This window comes from Schistocerca serialis, chromosome 11 (assembly GCF_023864345.2).
Source record: "Schistocerca serialis cubense isolate TAMUIC-IGC-003099 chromosome 11, iqSchSeri2.2, whole genome shotgun sequence".
Taxonomy (NCBI): Eukaryota; Metazoa; Arthropoda; class Insecta; order Orthoptera; family Acrididae; genus Schistocerca; species Schistocerca serialis.
In genome coordinates, this window is record NC_064648.1 from 12,843,560 (window position 1) to 12,857,643 (window position 14,084).

Sequence of the window (14,084 nt, forward strand, 5' to 3'; positions counted from 1 at the left end):
TTAGATTAGGAAATGAGATATTTAAAATAGTAAATGAGTTTTGTTATTTGGGGAGCAAAATAACTGAGGAGGGTTTGAGTAAAGAAGATATACTTGTGAAATGTAAATTGACTATGACAAGGAAAATGTTTCTGACTAAGATAAATTTTTTAACATCAAATTTGAATGTCAGAAAGTCGTTTCTGAAAGTATTTGTGTGAAGTATAGGCATGTATGGAAGTGAAACATGGACAATAAATAGTTTAGACAAGAAGAGAATACAAGCTTTCGAAATGTGGTGCTACAGAAGAATGCTGAAGATTAGATGGGTAGATCACATAACAAATGAGGAGGTACTGAATAGAATTGGGGAGAAGAGGAATTTGTGGCACAACTTGACTAGAACAAGGGATCGATTGGTAGGACACATTCTGAGGCATCAGTGGATCACAAATTTAGTATTGGAGGGAAGTGTGGAGGGTAAAAATCGTAGAGGGAGACCAAGAGATGAATACACTAAGGAGATTCAGAAGGATGTAGGTTGCAGTAGGTACTGGGAGATGAAGAAGCTTGCACAGGATAGAGTAGGATGGAGAGCAGCACCAAACCAGTCTCAGGACTGAAGACCACAACAACAACATATCACATCACTGTGTCTATCCATGAAAATACTGCCCCATCTGAACATGCACAAACTATCTTTGTTCTTTATTTTGTGATAGTAATACAGTCATGGAAAAAACACTGGCAAAAATATATAAAGTCAGGTATTTTTGCACAACAGTTGGTGTGTCCTATTATAACCGATCATCTGCTAATTGTAAAAAAAAATCTGACCATAGATGTTTGTTACAAAGTGAAATTGAGGCAAAGATACCACTAATGCTGCTTCATGCTTTGAGTGTTGAAAGTTACCGCAATGTGTTAAACAAAACATTCACTCTAAACATAAAAACAATAAAAAAAATTTCTGTAAAAGTACAAGCCAGTTGTACAAGAGGTCAATGAAAGACGAAAGTTGGTAAGCTATCAGAACCATTGCAAAAAGTCAAAAGTGTAGAATAGCACATAGGTGTAGATAGTAGATACAGGTATGAGTAGTAGCATTACATTAAAGTGAAGTAATTATATCGAAATCATATGAAAAGTATAGCACGCATTTAAAAATGTAGGTCACCACATAGATGTTTGTGGATGAATAGTAATCACAGCTCAAGTCATCTTGCTGGTATTAAACATCTTGTCTCATAAAGTACAGAAACATAATAAAGCTTTCGGATGTACTTATGCAAACATTACAGTCAATGTAAATGAAAAGATATTCATATAATGTAAATAACTGACAGATTTTAGACATTTAACATTAGACTTTCCTAACACATTAGTGGGTCAGATCCACGGATTAGGTGCTAGCGCAAGACAATGGAAGTCACAACAAAGTCACGTATCTAGTGTTATGCATGACAAAGATCAAGCCCTGCAGGAGGCTAGAGAGGCTGAACAAACAGTAATAGCCTTTATGTCAGTACAACAGCAAACAGTAATAACCTTTATGTCAGTACAGGTAGTAAAACTTTGTAACCGTTTGGAGGAGAGATCCTTTCATGAGCTATAATGTACACACACACACACACACATTCTCCTCTCTGCAGGCTGGACACACAGTGTGAGTGAGTGTTCTCTAACTCACAGAAGGATGTTTTCCCAGAAGTAGCATGATTTTCCTCCTCTTTTTGTGTGATCTGTTGAAAACTCAACACTCCTGGTATTTGGTGAGTGGCCTAATTTACTCCTAATTATAAACAAACAACAATTTTTTGACCAAAAATTAGTGCACAATATTTGCAGGAATTAACACAATATTCCAATCAGTTAATGTCTCTACACTTATGTTTGTCTGACTCAAACTTGTTGCAATATTTTTTACACTTATAGCACTGCACACAGTCAGTCGACAGCCCCAATATTTCAAACATATTGTTGTATTTAGGATACATGCCACAAGTAATCACCACAAGTACCGTTTTCGTAAAGAAAACATAAGTTGGCAGCTTTCATCCAATGTGCCTGTCGCAGATGATTTCTCTGATTTCCCTACTCCCATCCTGAATTTCTTCCAACGTAATTTGAAGGCTTACATCGCAGGAAAGAAATTAGTGAGTCTTCAATGAACATAGTGAGTTTGTGTGTGGTTGTGTGTGTGTGTGTGTGTGTGTGTGTGTGTGTGTGTGTGTGTGTGTGTGAGAGAGAGAGAGAGAGAGAGAGAGAGAGAGAGAGAGAGAGAGAGAGATTCCAGCAATAATTGTGTTAACACATTTGCTTGACTATTGTATTCATATTTCATTAGGAAAGAAAAAGGAAAAGTATACATGACGGTTTCTTAATTCTTATTACAGACTTCTGAGGGTTGTGGAGGAGACTTAGATTCTTCATCCAAACTTTGTCTACTAAGTCTAGAAATTTGCTGTTTCAGTGTGAAGCTCAGACCACTTTGAAGTAACCTGCTTCACGGTACGCACACAGTGGAGATACGGGCACTCACCGTCGGGTCCTCTTCTGTGTGACAAAAATGTCCTCCTGAAAAGTAGTGTGTGGAGAAATCTGTGAAGAAACGCAGTCAACCGTTCCAGTTGCAAAACGTACCAGTTTCTCACAGTCATTGTTGTGTTTGGAGGGAAATGGTAAGCAGTATCATAATCCCAGTAGAGAGTGACGGCACTGCCCTCTCCTCGGTTTGTGTGTGTGCGGTGGAGTGGAAGGTTTGGAAGTGATCTGATATTAAAACTAAACTTATATCAAAATGGTACATTTCCACAGACAGTAACTCAAATTTTGATGGCGAAACTCTAAGTCCCCTTTACAACTGTAGAAGTGCCCGTAAGCTTTTCCTCCTGCAACCCTTGAAGACTGCAAGAGGACACAAATGAATTAATGACATTTATCTGCTAGAGGGCTTTTATTTACATCAGTGGGAAAATTTGAACATTTGTGCCAGACCAGGATTTGACCCGGGTCTCCTGCTCACTCGGCAAATGCTCTGACCACCGAGGCATCTGGACACGGTAGTCATTGCAGCTTCACGGACTACCGTATCACACCTCCTGTCAGACCTAGTTCTCAATTTACGGGTGTAATGAGCAGGGACACTATCTCAGTAGTGTGTGGATAAATGGAGAATTTGAGTCTAAAGGGAGGTGAGCCAGCATCTGTCTAGCAAGCAGGAGGTGCAGGTTCGGATCCCGGTCCAGCACAAACTTTTAATTTTCCCCACTGATGTAACTCGACGCCCACTAGCAGCTAAATGTCAGCAATTCCTTTGTGTCTCGATTCGTACTGGTTGCAGGATCAAAAAAGGTGTCTGTTCTCTTGGACACGTGAATTTTGCAGTAACTTTCATTTTCGAGTTGGAGAGGAAAAAGTACTGCGAGAACAGAAATTATAAGCCCTGCGGACGGGAGTTGACTGTTTAGACACGGGTTTCGTACCGTTCGGCCACAGTCGGTGAGGCTTTCCTCGTGAAATGTATCTCTGATAGTGGATGACATTTCACTGTGACAGGTACCGCAGCTGTATACATTTTAAGAAATCGTTATTTGCACAGTCTCAGGTGTATGACATAAATGATTGAGGACTAGCTTTGATCAAATATAAGAGAAAGGAAAGAAAAATAAAAAAACTGTCCTGAGCGGGATACAGGTCCATTTGACCAAAATTTTCAGAGCAACTGTAGGCCATAACTCGACTATTGCGGACCTACAGCAGATTGGTATGAGTGCACGGAAATGTGTGTGATTTTAAACTGACTTGCCCCCAGATAGCTACCTGTTATGCTAAAGAGCATAGTTACAAAACACAAAGGAAGGACTAGATAGGTTGAGGACAAAGGGCACTAGGAATGGGAAATGGCAGTTGGTAAGAAGGCAGCTAGGAGGAGTAGATATTCGGACAGTTGTCGTATAACAGATAGATTTTACCAACTGTCTGTGTTTAGTGGAGTGTCTCTTGCAGCCTCTTGTAACTGTAGGTGTAGGAAACATGCAGAAGTCCTCAGCAGTTAGAGAACCTGAGTCAGTTGCAAATTCTAGCAGCAGAACCTTCTTCTTCCTGTTAGATAATTCACACGGCAGAGGTATGAACCCGCAGTTGCAGGAAGTGTCGGGGGGAGAGTAACAGGTCACCGGCATTGTGAAGCCTAGTGCAGGATTGGCTCAGGTGACCGTTAATGTAGAGGAGTTACGTAGGAATTTTACAAAAGAGGATCACATCGTGATTGTGAGTGGCGCTGGGAATAGTATCGATAGGGTGAGGGAGTGTGATGCAGGTGGTGACCTGGTAGAGATAGCTACTCAAACTGGTGGCACTAACCTGCACTTCGTGCAACCGTTTCAGCGTCACGACTGGCCTCGTCGTAGTGTTGCCGTTGGGTGTGTTAACGTGGGGCTGGAGAAGGCACTGATGGAGGAGGACACAGACTCGACTGGCAGCACTGCCATGTGATCCATCAGTAGATCGGATGTCACTAGGCATGGTCTGCACCTCAATAGGTATGGAGAGAGGAGGCTGCCAAAGCTTATAGGTAACAGTGTAGTGGGTGGTGGTGGGATCACTCGTGGAAAAATTCCTGTAGTAATTGGTGTTAGAGCTGCATCTTTTTTAGATTGAAGTCAGCTGATAGGTGTTGTTGTTGTTGTGGTCTTCAGTCCTGAGACTGGTTTGATGCAGCTCTCCATGCTACACTATCCTGTGCAAGCTTCTTCATCTCCCAGTACTTACTGTAGCCTACATCCTTCTGAATCTGCTTAGTGTATTCATCTCTTGGTCTCCCTCTATGATTTTTACCCTCCATGCTACCCTCCAATACTAAATTAGTGATCCCTTGATGCCTCAGAACATGCCCTTCCAACCGATCCCTTCTTCTTGTCAAGTTGTGCCACAAGCTCCTCTTCTCCAGAATTCTGTTCAATACCTCCTCATTAGTTATGTGATCTACCCATCTAATCTTCAGGATTCTTCTGTAGCACCATATTTCGAAAGCTTCTATTCTCTTCTTGTCTAAACTATTTATAGTCCATGTTTCACTTCCATACATGGCTACACTCCATACAAATACTTTCAGAAACGACTTCCTGACACTTAAATCTATACTTGATGTTAACAAATTTCTCTTCTTCAGAAATACTTTCCTTGCCATTGCCAGTCTACATTTTATATCCTCTCTACTTCGACCATCATCAGTTATTTTGCTCCTCAAGTAGCAAAATTCCTTTACTACTTTAAGTGTCTCATTTCCTAATCAAATACCCTCAGCATCACCCGACATAATTCGGCTACATTCCATTATCCTCGTTTTGCTTTTGTTGATGTTCATCTTGTAGCCACCTTTCAAGACACCATCCATTCCGTTCAACTGCTCTTCCAAGTCCTTTGCTGTCTCTGACAGAATTACAATGTCATCGGCAAACCTCAAAGTTTTTATTTCTTCTCCGTGGATTTTAATACCTACTCCGAATTTTTCTTTTGTTTCCTTCACTGCTTGCTCAATATACAGATTGAATAAAGTCGGGAAGAGGCTACAACCCTGTCTCACTCCCTTCCCAACCACTGCTTCCCTTTCATGTCCCTCAACTCTTATAACTGCCATCTGGTTCCTGTACAAATTGTAAATAGCCTTTCGCTCTCTGTATTTTAACCCTGCCACCTTCAGAATTTGAAAGGGAGTATTCCAGTCAACATTGTCAAAAGCTTTCTCTAAGTCTACAAATGCTAGAAACATAGGTTTGCCTTTCCTTAATCTATCTTCTAAGATAAGTCGTAACGTCATTATTGCCTCACGTGTTCCAACATTTCTACGGAACGGATGGGTTAAACATCATCATCAGTTATCTGCTATATTAGCAGGTCCTTTGCCTCTCCATTTTCTGCGATCCATTGCTTCCTTCTTAAGGCTGCTGTATGTTGTACCGTCCATCATGTCGTCCAGTATCTGGAATCTCTTCCTTCCTCGCTTCTTTTCCCTTCTACATAACCTTCTAAAACTGTTTTTATCAGTCCGTCATTCTTTCTTAATATATGCCCAATCCAATTTCTTTTTCTTCTCTTTATTACATCTAGTAACTGCCTTTTCTCTCCCACTCTTCTCAGTACCTCTTCATTTTTTACTCTGTCCATCCCCTTATTCCTTCCATCTTCCGCCATGTCCAGATCTCAAAAGCCTCCAGCCTTTCTCTGTCTTTTTTCCTCATAGTCCATGTTTCAGCGCCATATAGAAGAACACTCCATACAAGACATTTTATGAGTCTCTTTCTGAGTTCCCTGTCCATACCGCTGCAGAAGATTCTCCTTTTCTTATAAAACGCCTCTTTTGCCATTGCTATCCTTGTTTTAATTTCTTTTGTTAAACAAAAGGTTTCAAACGGTAGGCATCCTTTTTTATTTAACTAAGGCATTTGATTGTGTTGTTCAAAGAATATTGCTGCAGAAGTTGACCATTATGGAATACAGGGGGTAGCTCACAATTGGTTCACCTCTCATTTTAACAATACAGCAAAACATCATGATCCACAGTGTTGAGAATGTGTACAATGTGGGGTCTGAGGGGGGGGGGGGGGGGGGGTGCACCAGCGATCAGTGCTGGGGCCACTCCTGTTCCTTATTTATATAAATGATATGCCTCCAAGTATTACAGGTGATTCTAAAATATTTCTGTTCACTGATGACACCAGCTTGGTAGTAAAAGATGTGTGCAACATTGGCTCTGTTTCAGATAATGCAGTTCATGACATAAGTTCACAGCTTGTAGAAAAGAAACTAATGCTAAATTACAGTAAGACTCGGTCTTTACAGTATCTAACAGACAATTCAACAAAACCTGACATTTTAATTTCACTGAATGGGCATGTGATTATTTAAATTGAACAGATCAAATTTCTAGGTGTTTAGGTAGATAGTAAACTATTCAGGATCTTGTCTAAAGACTTAATGGTGCCATTTGTGCTATTTAAATGGTATCTGAAATAGGTGATAGTTTGATACAAAAAGTCATTTACTTTGCTTATTTTTATTTTCTTATGACATTTTGTATTATATTATGGGGGAACTCTTCCCATTCTCTAAGGATATTTGTGGCTGAGAAACAGGCAGTTCGGGCAATAACTGAATCTATTGTCGACCCTTGTTCATTAGTCTGGACATTCTGAAATTGGCCTATAAATATATGTATTCTTTACTGTCATTTATTGTTAACAATATCAGCTTATTCCCAAGAATTAGCAGCTTTCACTCAGTTAATACTAGACAAAAGTCCAATCTCCATTTGGGTCGCACTTCGTTGGCTCTTGTGCAGAAAGGGGTGCATCCATTTTCAATAAGCTACCACAAGAATTCAAATGTCTTAGCAGTAATCCACACTCTTTCAAATAGAAACTGAAGAGCTTCCTCATGAGCCACTTGTCATGTTCTGTCAAGCAGTTCCTAGAAAAAATAAGCCGATTCCTGTGTTATATTGTTGATTTTGTTTACATAAACTTATGGCTTGTCTTTTTTGGGTTCATAAACATTTTATTTTATCTGTCAATACTTTTATGCTGTAATTTCATGTACTGACCAGTCCCATGACCTTAAAGATTTGTTCCTCAATTTGGTCCTACAAAACTAGTTGCTTAAAATAAAAAAATTAAAAAAAAAGTTCCTGAAGATTATGATTCCTGCTGACCAGTCAAATGTAGGCAAACTTTAAATTACTGCCTGTGGGTGGTTACGTTTGTTGCAAATTTTCTGTGGTGTCTACTGGGCGATGCACGACTGTGCTAATTATAGCATACTGTCATTAATTTATTAAGATGGTAATTTATGTTGGAGAAATGGAACTACACTAAGATAGTAGACATGTAGTACCACAAGATTTGATGTTGTTAACAGTGAAATCTAAGGGCTAGCTAATGTGGAAAGACACTGAATTAACTGTTATTGTAACAAGTGGAGTAGCACCTTATTCTGACAAAAGCACACTGGTAGACACACACAGACTGATTCCCTTCCTGGAGGAGGTTTTGTATGCTCATTGCTGACTCTCCTTAATTTTGTGGCCATAGCTTATCATAATTGCCCTTCTGACCTCTGATTATTTCGAAAATTTTGCTCAGTTTGATGTTGCTTATGCTGCTCTGGCATTATCTTCAGTTTTTTTGCCTCCCTGTTTATTGATCCTATTAATATCTGAGTGTTCACAGTTGGTGATGAGTCAGGTATATGTGAAACAAATTGAAATTCAGTCTTTGATATCTTTGAAGCTATTATACTTACAATTCCCTTATTTTTAAGTATTCTGAAATTCTACCTGCCCCAAATTGGCTAGTGTATTGTGACCTGTGACTTGGATATTTCCTAAAAACTATTTTATCTTCGCATGGCACTCAGTTAGAATATCAAAGTCGTCAAAACTGGTGAGCAGTTTGCAAGCAGGTCATTTAAATTTTGTCTCTCTGATTTTTTTCTCTAATAAAGACAAGATAATCTGACACAACTTTAACTATGTATTTAATTGTGTTTTAAAGGGGTCGAGGGCTGAAAAGATTGAGAAAGCTGGACATATGGTGTGGACCTGGCTTGGACAATGAGACAATAATTGCCATCAGCCGTGGGCTCCCTGCTTTGCGGAACTCTCTGTCTGTGATGCAAAGGTGCTCTCGGCTGCTGCCTTCTCTGAGATCTACCGCCTGGAACAGCTTGAAATGTAAGCACTGCTACTGACTTTGTAGTGTAGTTCAAACAAAATAACTGGCTAGGTGATGAAACTGTAACTGGTGAAGGAGTTGAGAACTGTATGAGTAATTCATAAATGTGATGATTGAAAATGTGTTAAAAATCATAAGTGCAGCCATTAAATGAAAACACATTGGGGGACATTAAAATTGCAACAGTACACAACTGGAACATGAGGAACATCAAATTTGCTTGAAGGGTACTGAATGTTTGGATACGCAAACAACTGGCATTTCAGTGTAACCCCACAGAGTAAGTAGAAGTAAATCCACTACCTTCTGTATGTGAGGAAAGATTACACAGTGGATTTCACATTCAGAAATCACATTAGATGTTGTTTGTGAAAAGGTTGCATTATACCTCGTGTAAGATGGAGAAATGTCTGTCGGCACATGTCAGGATATGAGAGCAGCACGGTTGTGGCCTGTAGAGACTGTTGTTTATCAATGAATGATGTTACTGCTTACATCAGTCGAGATCCGACAACTCTACTGCAAATATGGAACCGATGTATACTTGCACCAAGAATGATCAAAAGTACTGTTTGTTAACAAAACCAAAACTCAATTATAATGTCCTCGGACAAATATCCACACGACTATATGCACATGTCAAAGAAAGTTTTGCATCACCCTGGTTCCCAGAACTCTTGAAGATAGACATTGACTGTGGATATTGTATCACAGACACAGTCCCTTTGACTGTTGAGAGGTGTCACTAAACCTGCCCAAAGGTGTAAACAATCCTGCATGAGCAGCACATATTAGATGCGAGGGGGTCCGATAGCCAATCAGTTCCAGTCATCTACCAGGAAGTAAAAGGTACACGGCTTGTGTTGTCTGTATTTCAATCGTGCCTAGACAGTCATGGTCGCAGTTTGATCACATCCCCAGTGTTACTTTGTGCCAGGAAGGGCTTTCAACAAGGGAAGTGTCCAAGCATCACGGATTGAACCAAAGAGATGTTGTTCAGATGTGGACAAGATACAGAGAGACAGGATCTGTCGATGACATGCCTTGCTCAGGCCGTCCAGTGGATGACCGCTATCTACGGATTAAGCCTCACAGGAACCCTGATAGCACTGCCACCGTGTTGAATAATGCTTTTCGTGCAGCCACAGGACGTCATTTTGTGACTCAACTGCACGCAGTAGTCTGCATGATGTGCAACTTCACTCCTGATGCCCGTGGTGAGGTCCATCTTTGCAACCGTGACACCATGCAGAGTGGTACAGATGGGCCCAACAACATGCCGAATGTACAGCAGTCCGGACCACTACGTCTGAAGGTCTCGCTGTATGGTGGTACAACGTGCAATGTGTGGTTTTCACGAGCAATAAACATCATTTCCGCCCTTTTTATGTTGATCTCTATTCCAATTTTCTGTCTTGGAACCGAAGTGATGCAAAACTCTTTTTTGATGTGTGTATAACAGAAATGTCTCTGCTGTGGACATCGTGTGTTATGTTCCTACACGATGAATCCTAGAGTTGCAGTAGGAGGCGGCGTGAAGTGTGGGGACGTTGTTGTTGCTGCTGGCATGCAACAGCTGATGTGCTGCCGGTGAAGATCGGGACAAACTGGGCTGAGTTGCCAGCGTGGAGTGCTGAGATGGAACTGCCAGTACTGCCGAATGGTGGCATTGCATCTGATCTGCTGGTACTGTCCGCTCCATAGCATGTAAATGACTTTGTATGGTTTTGTAATGGCTTAAATAGTCGGAGCAGACGAGTATTTGCATGACGCTGCAAGGCAGCGTGACTAGGCGTAGCGAAATAGTGTTGTGCTGATAGTGTTCTCTGCTGTAACAGGCAGACTTACAAAAGAACATTCCAAAATCAAGATAGGAGACGAGGTACTGGCAGAAGTAAAGCTTTGAGGACGGGGCGTGAGTCGTGCTTGGGTAGCTCAGGTGGTAGAGCACTTGCCCACGAAAGGCAAAGGTCCCGAGTTCGAGTCTCAGTCTGGCACACAGTTTTAATCTGCCAGGAAGTTTCATATCAGCGCACACTCCACTGAAGAGTGAAAATCTCACACTGGAAACATTCCCCAGGCTGTGGCAAAGCCATGTCTCCACAATATCCTTTCTTTCAGGAGTGCTAGCTCTGTAAGGTTTGCAGGAGAACTTCTGTAAAGTTTGGAAGGTGGAAGACGAGGTACTGCCAGAAGTAAAGCTGTGAGGACGGGGTGTGAGTCGTGCTTGGGTAGCTCAGTCGGTAGAGCACTTGCCCGCGAAAGGCTAAGGTCCTGATTTCGAGTCTCGGTCTGGCACATAGTTTTAATCTGCCAGGAAGTTTCAACATTCCCAAATGTCAATAAACGATCTCGATGAAACTTGGCGGGTGTGTTGAGGAGCCAAATAGTACAGTATATATATTTTTTGTTGGTACATAATTTCACTATTAAGGGATAAAACACACCCTGAAAGACAATTTGGCAGTTTAGGTTTAGAAGGAATATCTTCAAGACAATATATAAAAAATGTTTTTCGTATGAAAGGTCATGTGTAATTAATATTCTTGAAAACTGTGTAATCAGCTTCTGTAATAATTTGAAATTTTGCAAAATGCTGCCTACTGCAGTTCTATTGTGTTGTTTCTCAGGTGGAGACTGACATCATAATCATTCAGCAGATGTAAATCAGAAAGTCTTCTCACAAAAACTTCCAACATCGCCAACTGTATACTTCCCACAGCTGTACCTGTGCTGTCGATCCCTTTGGTATCACTAGGTGAGGGTGGACGAGTTCTTTGTCTTCAGGTACGATGCTCTATATGGTTCTTTCACACTGACCACTGCAATAATCTAACAACAATACAGATATTCTCCCTCACTGGGAAAGAAAACAGCTTTCAAATATCTTTCGACTTGGTCGGGTGTTTGTTTGGTGACATTTTGATGGTATGACAAGGACATTTGTGGCTTCAAAAAGAAATTCTCAAGTTCTCGGACCAAACTCACCATTGTTTTCTCTTACAACTATGAAAAGGCAGCTGGTCAATGTGATAAAACCATTTAGAGCATTGTACATGAGGAGAAGGAACTTGTTCGTAAGGCGATCCCAATAGGCTCGATGGCACAGGTACAGCCGTGGGACGTATACAGCTTTTGATTTTGGAAGTGGTGTCAATCTTCACTTGTGAAATAATGAAATCGAGCTGCAGTCACTAGCACTAAACAACCAATTCTCTTCGCCAAGACTTATAGATATATTGAAATATGCCTGATCCACAACAGAATATTTTGAGTACCATCTGTGACAATTTGGAATCCTGCTGAATTTTGTTTTATATTGTCTTCTCTGTTGCGTATATTACATGAAGAAATTTCATTCATTTTATGTGCATGCTGTAAGAAAACATGTTTCAAGAATTTCTTTACAAATTATCATCGTCATTATTTTCTACAATAATAAGTAGTTACTTATTATTTTCAATTAACAAAATACACACATGTGAAATGCTAAACGAAGAAAGAAAAGGAACAAGAATGTAAAATAACAACTGAAGAAATAAAAAAAATATAAGTGAAATGAATAATTTGAATTGTAATGAAAGTTTATATATCTTACAAAGTAAAATCCAGGATGGAATGTAACAATACCAGAAAAGGAAAGTTGCGGAGATGAAGAGTCGCGATAGGCACAGTAAAAAGATTCACACCATCATAGCTTTTGGCCATGAAGGCCTTTGTCAGCAGTAGACACACATACACATACACACACGCACACAAACACTCACACAAACACAACTTGCACACACGTCTGCAGTCTCAGAGAGCTGAAACTACACTTTTACATATCTTAATCTACGTTGAAAATACTCTTACAGCACACATTGTGTACAGCTTCTTTTCAAAAAATTGTATTTCAGAAACCAGCTTTATTGCATAGGGAAGCTTGAAAGCTTCTTTAATTTACGTTATACAAACATTTTCATTTCTCGAAATTAATTTGATTTGATTTGATTTATTATTGGTCCAGTTTTATCTTACATCACAAATTGTGCAATTAATATTGGACAGGTCAAAGATAAGTTACAATAATACATAGTATTAGCAAAATAGTAGGCAAATTAAAAATAAGTACTTATTACAATTAATTTTGTTACATATTTAGAAATTCTCTGGCAGAATAGAAACAGTGCTTTATTAGAAATGCCTATAGTTTAGCTTTAAATATTGGATGAGTAGCATTTTTTATTTCCTCTGGTATCTTATTGTGTAGTATTACACCAATGTTAATTATGCTCCTTTGATAGGTGGTTGTTCTGTGATATTTTTCATGTATATATGATTTCCCTCTGGTTCTATGGTTGTGTACATTTTTGTTCTGCAGCAGTTTATCTTTTTCACTATGGACTACCACCTGAAAACAGGCAGTTTCATAAATGAATAAACTTGGAACATTTAGAACACCAAGCTCTGTAAAATGGGGTTTACAGGACTCCATCATTTTAAGGCCACAAATTATTCTTAAAGCTCTTTTTTGCATTCTAAAAACCTTTACACTGTGAGTTGAGTATCCCCAGAAAATGATCCCATATCTGATTAGTGAGCGGAACTGTGCATAGTATCCCTGCAGTACTGTTGTTTTGCTTGTTGTAGCCTTTAAAATTCTTAGGCCATAGCATACAGATGATAGATTTCTACACAAGTTATTTATATGTGTGTCCCATTTTAAGTCTTGCTGAACCCTAAGACCCAAGAATTTTTTGACACTTACATTTTCTAGGGGATCATTTTTTAATTGGGATTGAATAGACATTTGATTACGTCTAGGAATTAAATGAAAATCGACACACACAGTTTTTTCAGTATTTATAATGAGTTTGTTTTTTTGTGAACAACTCAGAAAGTCTTTTCATATAACTTTCTGCTGTGGACCGCAAAGTTTGTGGACTGGATCCAGTGAGCAATATGCTGGTGTCATCGGCAAACAGGATAGTTTTTGTGGAACTCATATATTCGACTAAGTCATCCACATAAATCGAGAAGAGTAGTGCCCTAAGATTGAGCCCTGTGGTACACCATATTTTATTGGTAATTCGCTAGATAGAAAGGAGTTCTTTCTTGTTTTATTCATTTTGTTGAATTCATACTGAAGTGATACTTTCTACCTGTAGTTTTTTAGGTATGGACACAACCAGCTATGTGCTATACCTCTTACTCCTCGTCTTTCTAATTTTTCAAGCAGAATGTTATGGTCCAGGATTCAAAGGCTTTTGATAGATCTAGAAAAATACCTGCAGCTAATTTATGTTGATCAAGGGATTTTAAAATGCAATCTAAGAATTCGAAAATTGCTGTCTGTGTAGATTTAGACTTTCTAAAACCATGTTGTTGTAT

The 14,084-nt window shown here is 39.6% G+C and overlaps 1 long non-coding RNA gene across 2 annotated transcripts in view; it reads left to right on the forward strand.

Annotated features, from left to right (window-relative positions):
- Nucleotides 1-14,084, forward strand: part of LOC126426763 (uncharacterized) — a 94,787-nt gene that overhangs the window by 45,742 nt on the left and 34,961 nt on the right. Inside the window, exons 1-2 of one of the 2 annotated variants that reach the window (XR_007576412.1) lie at nt 2,549-2,660; nt 8,532-8,710. This is a non-coding gene — a long non-coding RNA (uncharacterized LOC126426763). Of the gene's footprint in view, nt 1-2,548; nt 2,661-8,531; nt 8,711-14,084 lie in introns of those variants that run through there. The other variant, XR_007576410.1, reaches the window with a different exon arrangement.